The sequence below is a fragment of the Dermochelys coriacea genome, chromosome 6, assembly GCF_009764565.3.
Source record: "Dermochelys coriacea isolate rDerCor1 chromosome 6, rDerCor1.pri.v4, whole genome shotgun sequence".
NCBI lineage: Eukaryota > Metazoa > Chordata > Testudines > Dermochelyidae > Dermochelys > Dermochelys coriacea.
This window is the reverse complement of record NC_050073.1, coordinates 66653137-66669659: the sequence shown is the minus strand read 5'-3', so window position 1 is coordinate 66669659 and position 16523 is coordinate 66653137. Positions and strand designations below refer to the sequence as shown.

Genomic DNA, 16523 nt, shown 5'->3' with positions numbered 1-16523 from the left:
TGGAAATTGAAAGCAGACACCTTCCACTCAGAAACTAAGCACAAATGTTAAACAGTGAGGGCCATTAATCATGGGAACAAACTACCAAGGACAGTGATGGATTCAAAAGAATGGCCATGTTGGGTCAGACCAATCATCGATCTAGCCCAGTATCTGTCTTCTGACAATGCCTGGTGGACGATTCTTCAGAGGCAATCTGGTCCTGATGACTTATTACTATTTAATTCATCAGTTTGTTCCAAAACCACCACCTCTGATGCCTCAATCTGAGACAGTTCCCGAGGTTTGTTACTGACAAAGAATGACTGGTATGCAAATCTCCCTTAGGTCCTCTGCAGTGAAGACCAAAGCAAAGAATTAATTTTGCTTTCCCGCAATTGCCTCCTCGTCCCCGAGTCCTCCCTTACCACCTTGAAGGGCTAGTGGCTCTATTGATATACGCATCCGATGAAGTGAGCTGTAGCTCACGAAAGCTTATGCTCTAATAAATTTGTTAGTCTCTAAGGTGCCACAAGTACTCCTTTTCTTTTTATAGAAAAACTAACAATTTTTTTGTCTTACTAGTTCAAATTCTTCGTACTTTTTCACTGGGCTTGCTAGAGTTTTTGCTCTTTTCTATTTTTCTCCGTAGCTGCCAGGCCGGCTCCGCGCTCTCTGTCCCAGCTGCTAGGGAGGGGCAGGCAGTGCTAGTGGCCCTACATGTTCCCTGGCACAACAGGCTCAAATCCCCCGCCGGGAGATCAGCGCAGGCCTCCCTGGGCTGGCTCCCACGTGCTCTCGGCAGCGTGGGGCTTTCCTAGTAAAACATCCCTAGGTGGGGGCGCGCCACAACCTGGGGCGCCTTCGGTAACGGCTGGGCCGCCCCCGGCGCCTTTCCCGCGCTCCAGGCCCGGGCTCACTCCCTCCGCGCCAGCGGGCTGGAATCGCAGTCACACGAACACACGTTCGACCGCAAACGGCCCGTTTAAATGTAGGTGAGGGGAGGTCTCATCCCACGGGGTAACCAATACTTTCGCAAAAGGGTGCTCCTCTCCTGGCCAATCAGAGGAGAGAGTTTTGCAGGCGGCCTCCAAGTACCTCTGACGGATGCGTCCACTGACCAATGCTCGTCGAAGGCGGGGGGATGACGATGCGGTGCCCGATAGGTTGGCTCTCGAGTGGGCAGGGCTGGAGGCGCCGGGCGCCTGAGCCCCCAAGCGGGTGGCCGAGGTGAGCCGGGAAGATGGCGGAGTGAGAGGAAGAGGCTGAGGGGAGAGGGCCGGCCGCGGCCTGGCGGCCTCGGCCAGAGACAGGTAAACAGAGCGGGGAACGGCTGCCCGAGGAGCGAGACTGAGCCTGGGTAGCGGCGGCACCTCACCGCTCCCTGATTGGGCTGGGCCCGGGCATCTATGTACCCGCCTCCCCTTCCTGCTCCCTGATTGGGCTGGGCCTGGCTGTGTACGAATTCCGGCTGATGCTCGCTCTGGTTAAGTACCTACCCGCCCCCCAATCCCTGAGCCGGCTGGGCCTGGCCACCTCAGTCTAAGATGTCTCCACTCCCCTGCCGCGTCGTGTGTGTGTTTGTGTGTATGGTATCCCCCTGATTGGGCCGGGTGCCCCCTCTTCACCACCTCCCCTCCCCTCCCCCACGGGCCTGGCAGATTGCGTGTATTAATGAGGCTCCAAAACTGGAGCCGCAGAATTCTAGGGGGAGTGTTTAATTAGATTCCTCGTATCTGAATTTTACACACACGCACACGCTAGTTTACTCCAGTTGATAATGCTCCTCCCGAAGCTACCCGTCTGCTGTGGTTTGTATCGTCGTCTGTCTATCTTTGGGCTTATTACTGTTGTGTTTAAATACTCATGTATTTCAAAGGTTCGTAGAAAACCAGAGTAGAAATAGTTTGGAGTGCTGGTTTAAAGGGTCCTGAATTCAAGTCTGTCTGAATGAGGAGAGCTCGAATACACCCTGAAGAAGTCTGAATAACTTCAGAGACACTGGAAGTATGGATAACCCATAGCGATGCATTAGATACAGAGTTGTTAGTAGGCTGCAGCAGATGGTTGTTAGAACGTTTCCAGCATAGTAAATCAGCTGTAATTTATGTTCAGAGAACAGCTGCAACTGTTGATGTGCATGGCAGAAAAATCAAAACACATAATTTGAATTTAGTCTATTCAGCTGGTGAAAAGAGTGCTGAATATTTCAGACTACAAAAATAGAGGCCTGAAAATTACACTATTAAAAGATTGTATTTTTTTTTTAATACACGAAGTCTGGATGTTAATGGAATGCTGTTAAATTGATGACTTGACCTATTTTTTCTACCTCTTATTTTCTGTGAGCATATTACATTAGGTTAGGGGTGTACACAAGGAATGGATTTCAGATGCTTAAAAATTCAAAATCAGGATTCACAAGCAATATTACAGCAATAAAGAAGATTGTATGCACTGTGGAGAGAGGGAAATGTCAACAAGAAAATTGATTTCAGTTTCAAATTTCCAAATGATTATTGAAGACAGCAAGCAGGAAAGTATTCTATAAACAATGGGAAAATTCACATAATCCAATATTATTTAAAAACAGGCTTCCCCTTTTCCAGATTTGTAACTTGTAGCCAAGGTCAGTGTATTTACTAAATTATGCACATAGGCCTTCTGGATTCTTTGTTGCTCTGATGTGGTAGACTGGTACTAAACTAAAAAAAAGAACTTTTTTCATAGAATCATAGGGTTAGAAGGGACCACGGGGTCATCTAGTCCAGTGTTTCTCAAACGTGGCCACCAGGGGCTTTTTCTTGCTGCCACAGCCTCCTGGGCAGTGGTGATTGGGGAAGGGGCAAAGCAGTGGCCCCTCCCCCAAGGCCGCCAGCAGGGGTTGGGCCCTGTCCCCCTCTGGAGCCACAATTGTCAGAGGAGTGGGCAACCAGTGTGAGTTCCTGGGAGCATTGGTTCTCAGGCTTTGGACTTCAGTCTGGGGGTGGTGATCTGCAGGGTGGCCGCTCCAGGTCCTAGCTGCAGGGTCTGGGCTACAGCCATGAGGGTTCGGGCTTTGACCCTGGCCACATGACAGCGGGCACCAGCCCCAGGCTCATCACCACTCCCCATTACCTCTGCCCCCCTCTGCCTCCTACCCACATCCCCATCCAAAGTTTAGTTAGTTCCTTGGCTTGCCAGGGCTAAGAAAACTGCTGTGAAAATTGATATTTATATGTTTGCTAAATATCACTTTTCACAGCAGACTTAGTAGCTAGCTGAGAGCTGTGAAAGGTGATATTAACAAACATACAAATATCACTTTTCACAGCAGCAGACTTACTAGCTAGCAAGTCTTTAAAAAAATAAATAAATAAAAGCAAAAGAAATAATAAAAAAGACAAGAACATGAAAAGCACCTTATTTGAGTTTTTATTCTATTTAGGTCCAGTAAAGAATAGAGACAACTGTACATTATTTTTATTGTTGAGTCTGCAAAAAAAAAATTACGTAAATAAATTATGATTTGGATGTGTGTATATATGCATATTTATTTATTTTTCCTTAAGTTAATTAAGTATTTTAGGAAAAATTGTCAGAGCAGCCACCAGCAAGAGTTGGGGGCCACACTCTTGAGGTCCCCAAAAATATTGTGATAACCCTGATCTAGTCTAACCGCCATCCATGACAGACAGCCTCCTTTTGAAAACCTCCAGCGAAGGAGCTTACACAATTTTTACTTAGTTAAATCTGTAAATGATTAATATGATAAGTATAGAATTCTTAGTGTTGTTTAATTTGGTAATGCTGTCATTCAATTTTCAGTTTGCTATAGAATTTTATGTTGAAAATACATAACTACATTGTACTTGTCAGGAGGAAAGTGGAAGTCTCGGTGGGTAGGTAGAGTACATTTGGAGTTTTGGACAGCTGTGGAAAACATGGCAGGATGTTTGAAATTAGATGCATGTTACTGATAAAATAACTATACTGTAGTTAAGTTTGAGTTAACTATTGTTTTAGGTTGTGTGCATATTCAGGAAGACTGCACTCACATTGATTCTCTCAGTTTGTATTAGGAAGATTTTCTTAAAAGAAATCTTTCTTTTTCAAATTCAAGCTTAGACTCTGTTCTCTTTGATTCTGCAAGAGGTGGATATGTTGCTGGAATATTCCAGAATAAATATGGTCCTGCTTCTGACTAAAATTAACAGAATAATAAGAAGGCAAGTAACTCCCTTCTCCTTCACATGCATGCACTAATCGCTTCCATTCAACCCATAATAGCGATATGTACATTTAATGTGGATTAATGGTTATATTTAGCTGCATTGGCTCTCCAAGAGCTGCAGAAAATAAAACCTAATAATCTTGTTCCCATGGGCGAGGAGTGGGGGGACTGAGGACCTGATTGTCCATGTTCTAAACTCTCCTGGCCAGCTGGGGCTAAAAATGCTACCTGAGTTGCTGTTGAGCAATTTCCACATTCCTTTCCCAGTCTGGAGGATTTGTTTGAGGAACTCGGGAGATTATGTGTGTCCAGCCCTCTACCTTCATAGGTCAACATAGTCTTTGAGAAGGAAAAATAAAAGGGGAGTTCTCTAAAACTTTTTTTTTCTGAACTTGCTTTTGTTTTATTTTTCCCCATTATTGCATGGAATGGTGTTCTGGCTTCTTTTTAAAACCTCTCTCTAGAATACAATAGCAAGACTGTGAAGGCCATTCATTTCTGGACTGATTGTAAGCTCCTGTTGGAGCATTTTGTGGCCAGGCTTCAAGTGCTTGAGAGGTCATTAACTTCTTCAGCGAAAACATGGAATCCTAGTTCAGATAATGTTTTTTTTACAGGAACTTTCCCCTTACTGTGTGATTCCATATCTGTTTCCAGTTGGAAGTTAGTTGACATTTTTGTTGCTGAAAGGAATCCAATTTATGCTGCCAGAGAACATGAGCAAAATCTTTTCATCAAAGAACACAGAAGAAAATACTAGAAGCAATACAAAAAGTAGATCAATCAAGAAGCTGCCATTTTTATTTGCTCAGTTTTCTGACCAAAACTGCATCTTAAATCAATACTTGTGATAGAAGAGGAGGATCTGAAAGAAAAATTAACTCTGGGGACCATTGCTTATGAAACCATTAGAGACTAGCAGGTAGTGTAGTTCTCATGTATATTCCCTCAAATAAAAAAAAAACATGGTTAAAAAGCAGTTAAATGCCGATTGGCAATTTCCTGGAAAAACTAGCTTAGGACAGGGTGCTGGAAAATACTGTTAAACTTGGTTTGAATTGGAAAAATAATTGTACCGGTGTCCGGCAGGTTCAGCGCAAACAGAATGAATCTTTTGAAACTGTGGATACATCCATTAAAAATGGAGGAATAGGCTTGATCTCTCCACTACATCAAAGTTAGTCTTCTGCTACAGAGTGCTGCCTGATCAAATGGACCTAAACTGGTAGTCTGTAACTTTGCGTGCTTCTGATTGCTTAAATGCTTCAAGTGTGCAACTCTGCATTATTGTCATTTTCATGTAATCAAATGGTTTTTTACTTTTGTTTTATATCATATTGAAAACTGAAATATGTGATAACATGTATAACTTCCTTGAGAAAATACAAAATCAAATTGCATACAGACATTCCGATATTTATATATATTTGTATTATGCCCACTGCAGTTTTGTTTTATTTGTATAACCCTAAATTAATTACAAATCTACTGCCTTATGTAACCACGGTTTTTTGAATATGTAACTAAAACTAATTGAAATGAGGTGTGTGTTGACGAAACAGCAAATAGAAATAGAAAATGCCTTAAACTGTGACTGACTGGTTTTTCCCATGGTGGTAAAAACCACCTCTCATAAATACCATGCCATCCCTGGTTTAACTTGCTCAAGTGACAGTGCCACTAGTGCAACCGTGAAAAACAGGAAATCCCTAGTTAAGACCGTAGCAGTCTCTTGCAACCTATAACCTTGATTTTTTTTGCCTTCTCCACACTTCCTTAGCTACATCCATCACACATGACCTTCAAGCACTATGCCTTTGTGTGCCCTCACAAACCTGTTACTACTTCCCCCCCTCCCCCATCTATTCCAATCCTATTCTCTTCCTCAGAGATCAGCCCTTGCTGCCCTGCTTGGCAAAGCACAGCTGGTCAGGCAGGTGGTATTGGAAGAACCAGTACCTGGTGGATCTGAACAGTTCTGTTGGCTAATCTGGACAAAATTAAATTATCTTGAATTGGGGGACTAAGGGCTTGTCTATACAGGCAAATTCACTGGCATAATTATACCACTGTAGCTATACTGGTATAACTGCTTGTGTGGACAATCTTGTTCTGGTATGAGTACCTTTTTCCAGTTTACATAACCTAACTGGAAAAGGGCACTGTTTTACCTTAATAAGAGTGTCTGCATGAAGAGTTATACCAGTATAATTATGCTGGTAAATTTTCCCATGTAAATAAGCCCTAACTCTTCATGTGTTTAATTTTGAAATTTCAACAGTGGCTTATGTCCAAGATGCTACTTGTGTGAGTGTGACGTTTAGAATTGGTGGGGGAATAGGGTGGTTTAGCAAGAGGGAACCAAAGAAATATGTGGAGAAACAGATTGACATTCCATAAAGAGAACACTTGAAAAATATTTTCATAGCAACAGTTTGTAAGTTTTGAAGTAAAAATATTTACTGAGACAATTGTTGTCTTGTGAGTTATTGTTCCAAATTTGTGGACTGTATTCACGCATTAATAGTATAAAACAGAGGAATTTTAGTTCTGCTTTGTGTTGTGATTGCTACTTAATCTTAACATTGGAGTTGCTACCGACACCTCCATAATTAACAGAAAAGTAACTATAAAAAGGACACCTTACTAGTATATGCATTCCACACAGAGCTTTCAAGTTTTAACTGCTTTTTATAGTGGCAGCAAAATAAGTCTTCAAGTTTAAAGGTGAGCTGTATCTTATTCTGCCTCATGCTTCCGTATATACTGGCTAACTTTAATTTTTAATTATGCTGTATGGAAGAGAGAGTGAGAGCACTTCCATGCAAATGGTGGTGTGTTAGAAACCACCTTAAGTTTTCAGTGCTGGCAGCTGGAAAATCTGATTGTCTTGTAAACTAAGCACATCTTTTGAGGAAGTTTATTGAAGTGCAGTATCTAACATCAACACATTCTCAGAATCCCATTTTCCTTTGTCAATAATGCATTAACCTCACAATGGTAGATACGTACATCAATAGGAATGCTGGCTGGGATGGGGAAAAACTCCAATAAATTGGCTTGGCAGAATTAGATTTTTTTTCTTCTAATTTTTGACAGTCTTTATCAATTTAACCTCCCCTGCCCCCATTTTTAAGTATTTTTATTTTTACAGTTGTGGCAGGTAAGGCTGGGGTTAGGATTATGGCAGTGCTAACAGCAGGGTTATGGGAGCCTCCCTGAGTGATTGAGAGGTCCAAGACACCAGGGCTCAAGATGCAGGGGAGGCTGTGGCCCTGGCCTGTGGAGCAGAGACTCCCAGTTCAGAGCTGCAAGGAGAACAAGCCCCCCCCACTGTGGGGAAGGTCACTCTGTTGCTGAACAGTCCAGACCAGAGATGGATCCCACATTCCTGGCACATGAGTGAGGAAGTGTGGTCATGACAGTGGAGCTGCGGAGGGGGTCTCTGCCCGGCTGTGGGGCTGGTGACACCCAATCCCTTTGGCACAAGGTGCAGGGGAAGCTGGGATCCTGTGGGGGGGGAGCAGAACCCCCCTGTGGAGAACCATGAGTCCCTAGCCATGGTTGAGGTCACCGTGTTGCTGAAATGGCTCCTGCACGGGGATGGAGCCATTCAGCAGTGGGGTGGGCTCCTCTGTTATTGGGGGCAATTCTTCCTCCTTGCAGTCCTGGCTGGGGGTCTCTGCTCCACTGGGCCAGGACCCAAAGCCTTCCCTGCATTTTGTGCCTGCAGGGATTGGGTGTCACTGGCCCCATCCACCCACCCACTCACTCACTCACTGGCCAAATGTGTGGGAGCCATCCTGGGCTGGAACCGTTCAGCAGCAGGATGCTCTCCCCTGCAGCTGGAAGCTTGTCCTTCTCCTTGCAGCCCTAGCTGGGTGGTCTCTGATCCACTGGGCCAGGATGACCACAGCCTTTCCCGCGTCTTGTTCCTGCAGGGATTGGGCACCACGTCCCTGCGGCCATGCAGGGAGCCATCTGCACCTCCCATGTCATGAACACACTTCTGCCACAGGGGAACTGCCAATCCCTGCAGGTGCAAATTGTGGGGAAGGCTGTGGTCCTGGCAGAGCAGAGACCCCTGGCATTCCCTGACGGGGAGTGTGAGAGTGGGTCTGTAGCAGTGGGGCAGAGGGCTCCCTGCACTGTCGCAGGAGCCATTCAGCACCTTGTGACCTCACCACCAGCTAGGGGAGTCCTTCTCCTTGCAGACCTAGCCAGGGGTTTCTGCTCTGCCCTGCCAGGTCCACAGCCCCCCTACACCTTATGCCTGCAAGGCTCAGGTGTTACAGGCCCTGAGGCAGCACAGGGATTCCTCTGCACTTTGTACTCCTGTGTCACCAGGAGTGCAGAGGACTCGTTTTTTCCATTGATTTCAGTGTCCGCTAAAATGGATGTTTACTGGCAGTTATCAACTAAAATTAAATCCTGTGCAGCGTACCTGCAAATTACTAATCTTATGACCAAACAATCCTCTTTTTGTAAATAGCAAAAATTTTAAGTAGTGTTCACGAATTTTAAATGAACTTAATTCACTTGTGTGGGATTTTCAAAAGTTCAGAATATCTGCATTTTCCTTTGATGTTCGTGTGATGAATGGTTCCACATCACCTCTGAAAATCGGGTGGAAAGGGTGTCAAGCAGAGCACCCTAAAAATTAAATATGAAGTTAGTGAATGTCTGAAAATTTTGCCCCTAGCAAATTGAGGCACATTACTAGTTGAGGCACTCATTTGCATGATGTAGTTATGAAAAGGCAGCAGCAGCAGATGAAATATTTAAAATTTGACTTATTTTAATATGTAGTTCATTCACTTATAGTCTTGGGTCTTTCTTTGCTCATTCTAACGTCGCTTAGAAATTGTCTCTTCTTTCCTTTGGTCATGATGCATAGGCTTCTGAGAGCTCGGAATCACTCTTCTTTATCAAATGGATTGTTCTATGAAGGACTTGATGTTGTGTTCACATGCTCTCAAAATCTATTGTATATTTAGTTTGTCAAATTCTGACCTTTCACAATGTGAAAATGTAAGGGCTAACCTGAGAGAATAGAGCTAGAAATCACAATAGAGCACAGTGGATTGTATCTTGGCTAAAGGTCCTGTTTCTTCTCTGCCTGTGAAAGTGTTCCGCAGTGCAGGAGGAGGAGAATAAAAGGGATCAGAATGCTTTCATGTGTATTTTGGGAGTGTTTTTTAATTGTGTAAGCTCTATGTAATGAAGCAGCCCTGCTTACAGGTGATCCATCATTCTACCAGTTGGGTTGTCAGCATCACATTCTTGAGGCTTGACCTGATTCCTTCCCCCTACAACTGTTTAGACAGGCATTAAAGATGTATTTGTTTTATCAATCTGTAATAATTCTATTCACCTCAGTTTCTAAGGAAATGGAGTTGGACATATGTCTGTAGGAAAATCTCAGTCCTAGTGTGTTGAGCAATTATCACCATTAAAAAAAAAAAAAATTTCTTAGGGAACAAATCCAATTAAGAGCAGTGTGGGAAGTAGTGTATTGTACATGTAGTTCTCCAGGTGAGCTCTTCTGTGCATGGATTTACTGGTGTTTTTAATTAGATATGGCTATGTAAATTTTAGGAGGATGAGGAGTACAGTGTTTACTCCTGGTGGCATTCTGCGCCAAAAAATTAAAAATTCTGCAACAAAAAATTAAGTTCACACAATATTTTAAAATTCTGCATATTTTATTTGTCAAAATAACACAATATAGTCACACCAAGTTTCAATTATTTTTGGTCACTTATTTCAAAATACCTGTCAGCAAGTATGTCTGTAACAATACAGACAACAAAAAAGATTCAGGAAATGTTTTTTGACAAATAGATTTCTTACTAGGCTTATTAATACAGAATTCTGAGTAATAATTTTTTAAGTTTTCAGAATGGAGAGAGGTAACTAGTGGTGTTCCCCAAGGGTCAGTCCTAGGACCACTCCTATTCAACTTACTTATAAATGATCTGGAGAAAGGGGTAAATAGGGAGGTAGCAAAGTTTGCAGACTATACTAAACTTCTCAAGATAGTTAAGACCAAAGCAGACTGTGAAGAACTTCAAAAAAATCTCACAAAACTAAGTGATTGGGCAACAAAATGGCAAATGAAATTTAGTGTGGATAAATGTAAAGCAATGCACGTCGGGGGGAAAAAAAACAACTATACATACAATATGGTGGGGGCTAATTTAGCTACAGCTAATCAGGAAAGAGATCTTGGAGTCATTGTGGATAGTTCTCTGAAGACATCCACACAATGTGCAGCATCAGTCAAAAACTAATGGGATGTTAGGAATCATTAAAAAAGGAATAGAGAATCAGATGGAGAATATTTTATGGCCCTTATATAAATCCATGGTACGCCCACATCTTGAATACTACGTACAGATGTGGTCTCCTCATCACAAAAAAGATATACTGGTATTAGAAAAGGTTCAGAGAAGGGTAACTAAAATCATTAGGGGTTTGGAATGGGTCCCATATGAGGAGAGATTAAAGAGACTATGACTTTTCAGCTTGGAAAAGAGACTAAGGGGGAATATGATAGAGGTATATAAAACCATGAGTGGTGTGGCGAAAGTGAATGAGGAAAAGTTATTTACTTGTTCCCATAATATAAGAACTAGGGGCCACCAAATGAAATTAATGGGCAGCAGGTTTAAAACAAATAAGTTCTTCTTCACACAGCACACAGTCAACTTGTGGACCTCCTTGCCTGAGGCGGTTGTGAAGGCTAGGTCTAAAACAGGGTTTAAAAGAGAGCTAGATAAATTCATGGAGGTTAAGTCCATTAATGGCTATTAACCAGGATGGGTAAGGAATGGTGTCCCTAGCCTTTGTTTATCAGAGGGTAGAGATGGATGGCAGGAGAGAGACCACTTGATCATTGCCTTTTAGGTTCCCTCCCTCTGGGGCACCTGTCATTGACCACCGTTGGCAGACAGGATCCTGGGCTGGATGGACCTTTGGTCTGACCCGGTATGGCCATTCTTATGTTCTTAATTCATTTAAACAACAATTCAGAACCGTATTTCTCACACCCCTCAGAAGCAGAGCAAAGGCTTGGGGAAGTCAGGGATAATGGAGAAGCTGAGGGAGAGGGAAGTAAATTGCTGGGAAGGAACCTGGGTGTGAACTTGAGGGCTGTTGAGTATGGGTGGAAAAAGTATGGAACCATTTTTGGGGGGGGGGGGGGCTGTGGCAGGGATGGATTGTTAGGGAGCTTCCCCCATGCAGATCCTGGCTGACCCCTAGCCTCTCCCATTCAGTCAGGCACATCTGCCCCTGTCCCCACGTGTCTCTGTGCCCTCACCCAGCCACTCCCCTGTCCCTGTGTAGCTCTGCACCTCCCCCCGCCATGTGTCTTTACACCGCCCTAACCCCGTGGCCCTATGCCTCCACTCCCATTCAGCCCCTGCCCCAGTCTGTCCTCCCTCACTAGCCCTTATGAGCCCCTATCTGACACACCTCTCCTGCCTCCCACAGCCCATCTCCTGACCTGGCCTGACAAGCGCTGTGAAGGCAGCTCTCTCTTCTCTCCCTGCAGGGAGCTGCAACTTTGTTCTATTGCCACAGCACCCACGGTGGGCAAAAGGTGGAACTGTAGCAACATTTTGTCAGAAACTTTTTTCTGCTTGAAAAATTAGAAATCTGCAGGGCTCATTAAATATGCGCATGTGCAGTAATGTCTGATTCCCCCAGGAGTAAGTGTTGCACAAACTGACTAACGTGAAAGATTTCACCAACTGATCTGTTAAATAACATGCATATTCTGACCTCAGGGACAGAATGGTTTCTGAACAAAAACATTTTGGAAATGTCTTGGGTAGGTGCTCTTCTCCCCAGAAGTGAGGGGGAAAGTTGATTTGCCTCCCATTTAATCCATTGAAAACTAAACTTTAAAACCAGTGGCATTTTCCTACCATTTAGAATGAGGTCTTTGTTGGGATGGATGAGCTAGTTCTAGGGTGGCTCAGTAGGCTTTTTCCTATCGGGGGAAGGAAAGATTAATTCATCTGTATAATAATTTATGGAGTAACATCATGATTCTTGTTTAACTAATCCCTGAAAGATAACCAATGTTGCTCTTTTCCTAGTGGTGTTTGTACCCTGCACAATGTCAGGATAACAAAAATTTTGTTCTTGCTTTGCTCTTTTCTTTATTTTATTTATTTATTATCCATCTTGTGCCAATCAGGTTCACTTGTGTTCCATTTTGAGTGCCAATCAGCAAACTGAAAGGAAAGGCTCTTGGTGGAAAATGATGGCATGTGTGGCCATGAGGTTAAGGGTAGGTATAAACTATCTTTCTTTTTTGTTTCTGATTATTTTTTTTAAGTCAGTCCCAGAGGGATTTGGCTTTCCTTGGGTTGCTATAGGGGTACTGGACTATTACCACAGTGTCTGCTTGAGCTGCTCCTGATAACTGAGCCTGATTTAATGATTTATTCCAACAAGAATAAATGCTAATTGCATTCTATTTTATGCTGATAGTCAAAATGTCAAATATTAAACAACTAATTCCTGGGCTTTGATTTCATTTTTGTCTCTTGCAATGAGGAAAGATGTTCTTGTGGTTAAGACATAGAACAGGGAGTCAGGAAACACTGGATTCTCTCTCCAGGTCACCACAGACTGCTAGTGTGACATTAAGCAAGTCACTCACCCTCTCTGCCACAGTTACCCCACCTGTATAATGAAAATAATAAGACCTTCCTACTTATATGGGTATGATACTGTGAAATTTGTTAATATTGTGAAGTGCTTTGAGCTCCTTGGTGAGAAAGTTAGAGAGATGTGTACAATAGCTGTGTTTTTCTGATCCACCCAATATCCACCCACTCTTTCAATATGGGACCCTAAAATGTTAACTAGGAGATTAATTTCAGCTACCTGCCAAGCAAGGAATGAAGGTGATCTAGAGCAGGGAGGGAGACATAGGCAAGAAAGGACCAGATAAAGGGGGAAGAGGATAATGGAGGAAAAATAAAAACTGGTGTGTATATGAAATCTTCCCCCTTTCCCACATTGCAGCATAGAGAGGGTCATTGATGGACTTCATAGAGGAGAAAAATGATCTCTTGGCACCAACATGGCTGTGCCCCTACACAGTTGTATCATCAGTTTAAAACAGAAACTTCATTTCAAACTGCCACTATGATCAGATATACCAAGAAAGTGCTACTGGTGCAGGAGCATAGGTGTAGTCACACTGGGATTCTCTCTTCAGTAAATGAAGAAAAGCAAGTGGGCACAGGAAAAGTACCTACCTTGTGTGATCTTACAGCCACTACGAACACCTTTCTTCACTTGTGGTATTCATAGTCTTGTAGATTGTGGTTAATTAGCTCCTGGTTTATGGTACCTGTTTGTTTTGAAATTGTGGCCAAAAAGACAATCAAGGTGCAATGTGTGTATTCTTTTCCTGGCACCACACTCCCCTTGCTACAGTATATTTCTGGGTCACAATTAAGAAACAACATAGCTACCTACCACATTCCCAACAGTGTGATATTTGTTGCTGGACACATTGCTTCTGTGTGCGCAAGTAAGTTTTTAGTTCAGTATATCTGTAGTGTTTACTTAACCAGCCTAGAGATTTTTAAAGTTAGAACTCTAAGAACTTTAAGTCTAGCTATCATTGCAGTTTGTGCAACATCCTGATCTTGTATAAATTGAAATCAGATTTTGAAGAAGTGAACTTTTGAGCATTTTAATTTTGAGTTAATTTCATTCTGTTCTCTGTTGTTCCTTCTGTTTTTCCTTTTGTGTTTTCAGGTCTGTTCCTGGCATCCCAGAGGAAGTTATCCGGTTACTTTTGCTTAGAAACTGATCATAGACAGTGAAAGGTGGATTCTCCATTACTGGTGAAGAAAAGTCTTTTCCTTATCTCTATGGCATGTAATGAGAAAAGATTCTTTTCTTTATGTTTCAACTTCTTAAGCCAACATTTGATGTGTGGAGCCTGCACCAGCTGGCATCCCCCATAGGAGCACACAGCAAGCATTTTACCAACCCTTACAAGTGAGCAACTGAAATCAAAGTTTGATATGTCCCTGAAGTGATGTCTTCAGAGTTTTTGAGCTCTGTTTTTGCACCCTAGAGAAGATTTTTACAGGCATGCTCTCACAGAAACCAGTCTTCTTGAATGGTATCTCCTTTCTATAATCTTAGGAGCGTAACGTCTTCTCCCACTGTGCCCTATTGGAGAACCAAGTAAATGGATAATGCATCTGCATGTGATGCTGTGCCAAGCTGTTTCAACATATGTGAAAGGTTGCAGCAAGAGAACCAGAACAGATTTCCACCCTGAAATGAGGAACAAACTTTAAAAAAAAAAACAAAAAAAAACCCCAAAACCCACAATCCTGGAAAATCCCCTAATGAGGATGTCCTAATCCAGAACAAAGAACTGACTTTGTAGATAAATGTCTCGGATGTCACCTCGTGAAGCAGCTAATGAGCAGAAACAAATACAGAATTACCTTGTCTATCATGGATGAATGAATCCTCACATTCTGTGATCAAAAACATCTGCATGTGTAAATCCACATAACCTGTGAATGTGAAGAGCTTTCACCAGGAAAAGAAGTTGCTCTGCACTGTCTCTTTTGTAGCAAGCCCCTTCCCTAAGAAGGTGAATCTTTGAGAACCTTCTTGTGCTAAAGTTGATCCTATAGTGTTGGGTTTACATTGTACCTCCAGTCTTCTCCAGCAGCTTCAGCAGCAAAAGGAACAAAAAAAACTCTCTATGATCCAAGAGATGGAACAGAACTTCTTCTTTTTAATAAAGGAACTGACCTCTGGTGAGATGGGAGAGGCTACAAGTGTAATGCTCCAGCTCATCCCCTCAACGTCCTGGATGCAGTTTATAACTTCTTCATACAGCTGATGGAGTTGGTTTTTAACTCTCCTTTGGCTACTGGAAAACTGGGATGGGTACTTTTCCAGGGTGTAGGTGATGGGAGGTCTGATAAAGGAAACAAGTTCAGAGCGAGCAGAAATGCTGAAGGAAGTGTGCTCTTTTTCTGGCTCCTCCTGTATCTCCTTTCAAACTAAGGAGGAGATCATGGTTCTCACGTGTTTACACCAGAGTCTTTGTCTCCATCACTTGTGACTTATACGGGATGTTTTCCTTCCGTTTGAGAGAGAGAAGCTTTGTTGTTAGTTGCTCCCTGCAGTGGTAGTCTGTGTGGTCAATGAGGTTTCTTGGTGGAAAGGCCATAATTGGTTTATCTGTTTTCTTCCACTTGAACCTGGAACACTTAGTAGTGCACCTTATTTCAAGCTTGTGTTAATGTGAATTTAGCAAATGTGGTTTGCTGATTTTAAAAAAAAATATAATTTCAAATCTGGATCAAAAAAGGGGTATAGGCTCTGTTCATATTATTTATTTTCTTTTAGAAAACCACTGGAGAGAGCCAGGCAACCTAAAAATGGCTTTTTTTAAAACAAAAAAACAGCTGAAATTCTACTTAACTCCTGGTGACAAGTAGCGAAAGCAACATTTTATGACTGGTAGAGAAGGGAAGGGATTATAAAAGGATGGGAAGATAGAATCTCAAAAGAAACTTTTTTTCTTATATCTGTCTAATCTGTCTATCTAATCTATCTATTGTAATGGAAGTTGAAGAAGAACAAATTCTGGAGTTGAACAAACCCATGCACTGGCTTTGGTCCTGCTCTTCACTCCTGGGAATAAAGTTGTGTAGAGCCACAGGGAACTTGTGTTGTGACAATAAGGTTTAATTACATCGTTTTCTGTTTTGTGCTCTCTTAGAGAGAAAATCAGTCTCACTGGGTAGGGAATGTTGAGCTGTATTTCATGTTGAAAATAATGCAAGATGTAATGGCATCAGAATATAATAAGCGCCAATGCACCACAGTCAGCTGTGTTTATCTGTTCACTTGGAGAAATAATTATATTCATCATGGGTAGGCAGTTGGGCTGGTTTCCTTTAAATACATTGCAGTCCCTTGCCAAACAAAATTTGGATTTTTGAGAGTTAAAGATGACTGAAAAAATACTTTTAGGGCCTCCTCTTACTGAAGTCAATGGGATTTAGAATTGATTTCAGTAGAGGCAGGATCAGGCCGTTAGTGAGGGAAATATCTGCTGTCGATGTCACAGGTTTAAATGTGATTAGAAGGCATCCATTATGGCAAATGTTTGTTCTTAAACCTCGTGATTCTTTTTTTTCACCTTCCTGACTCCTATTTGTCTCCCTTTTGACATAACCACTTGCAGCTGTTTCTAGCACAGCCTGATAGCAAATTTGATATTGTTTCTCATATATTGTAAAAGGCAGAGAATGGACTC

General features: G+C 42.5%; 1 long non-coding RNA gene across 1 annotated transcript; it reads left to right on the top strand.

Annotated features, from left to right (window-relative positions):
* The first annotated feature begins 1120 nt into the window (after positions 1–1120).
* On the top strand, positions 1121–15665 carry LOC119857499. Its single transcript, XR_005293610.2, has 3 exons — positions 1121–1292; positions 12402–12494; positions 13982–15665. It is a non-coding gene; the product is annotated as an uncharacterized LOC119857499 (long non-coding RNA).
* The last annotated feature ends 858 nt before the right edge of the window (positions 15666–16523 follow it).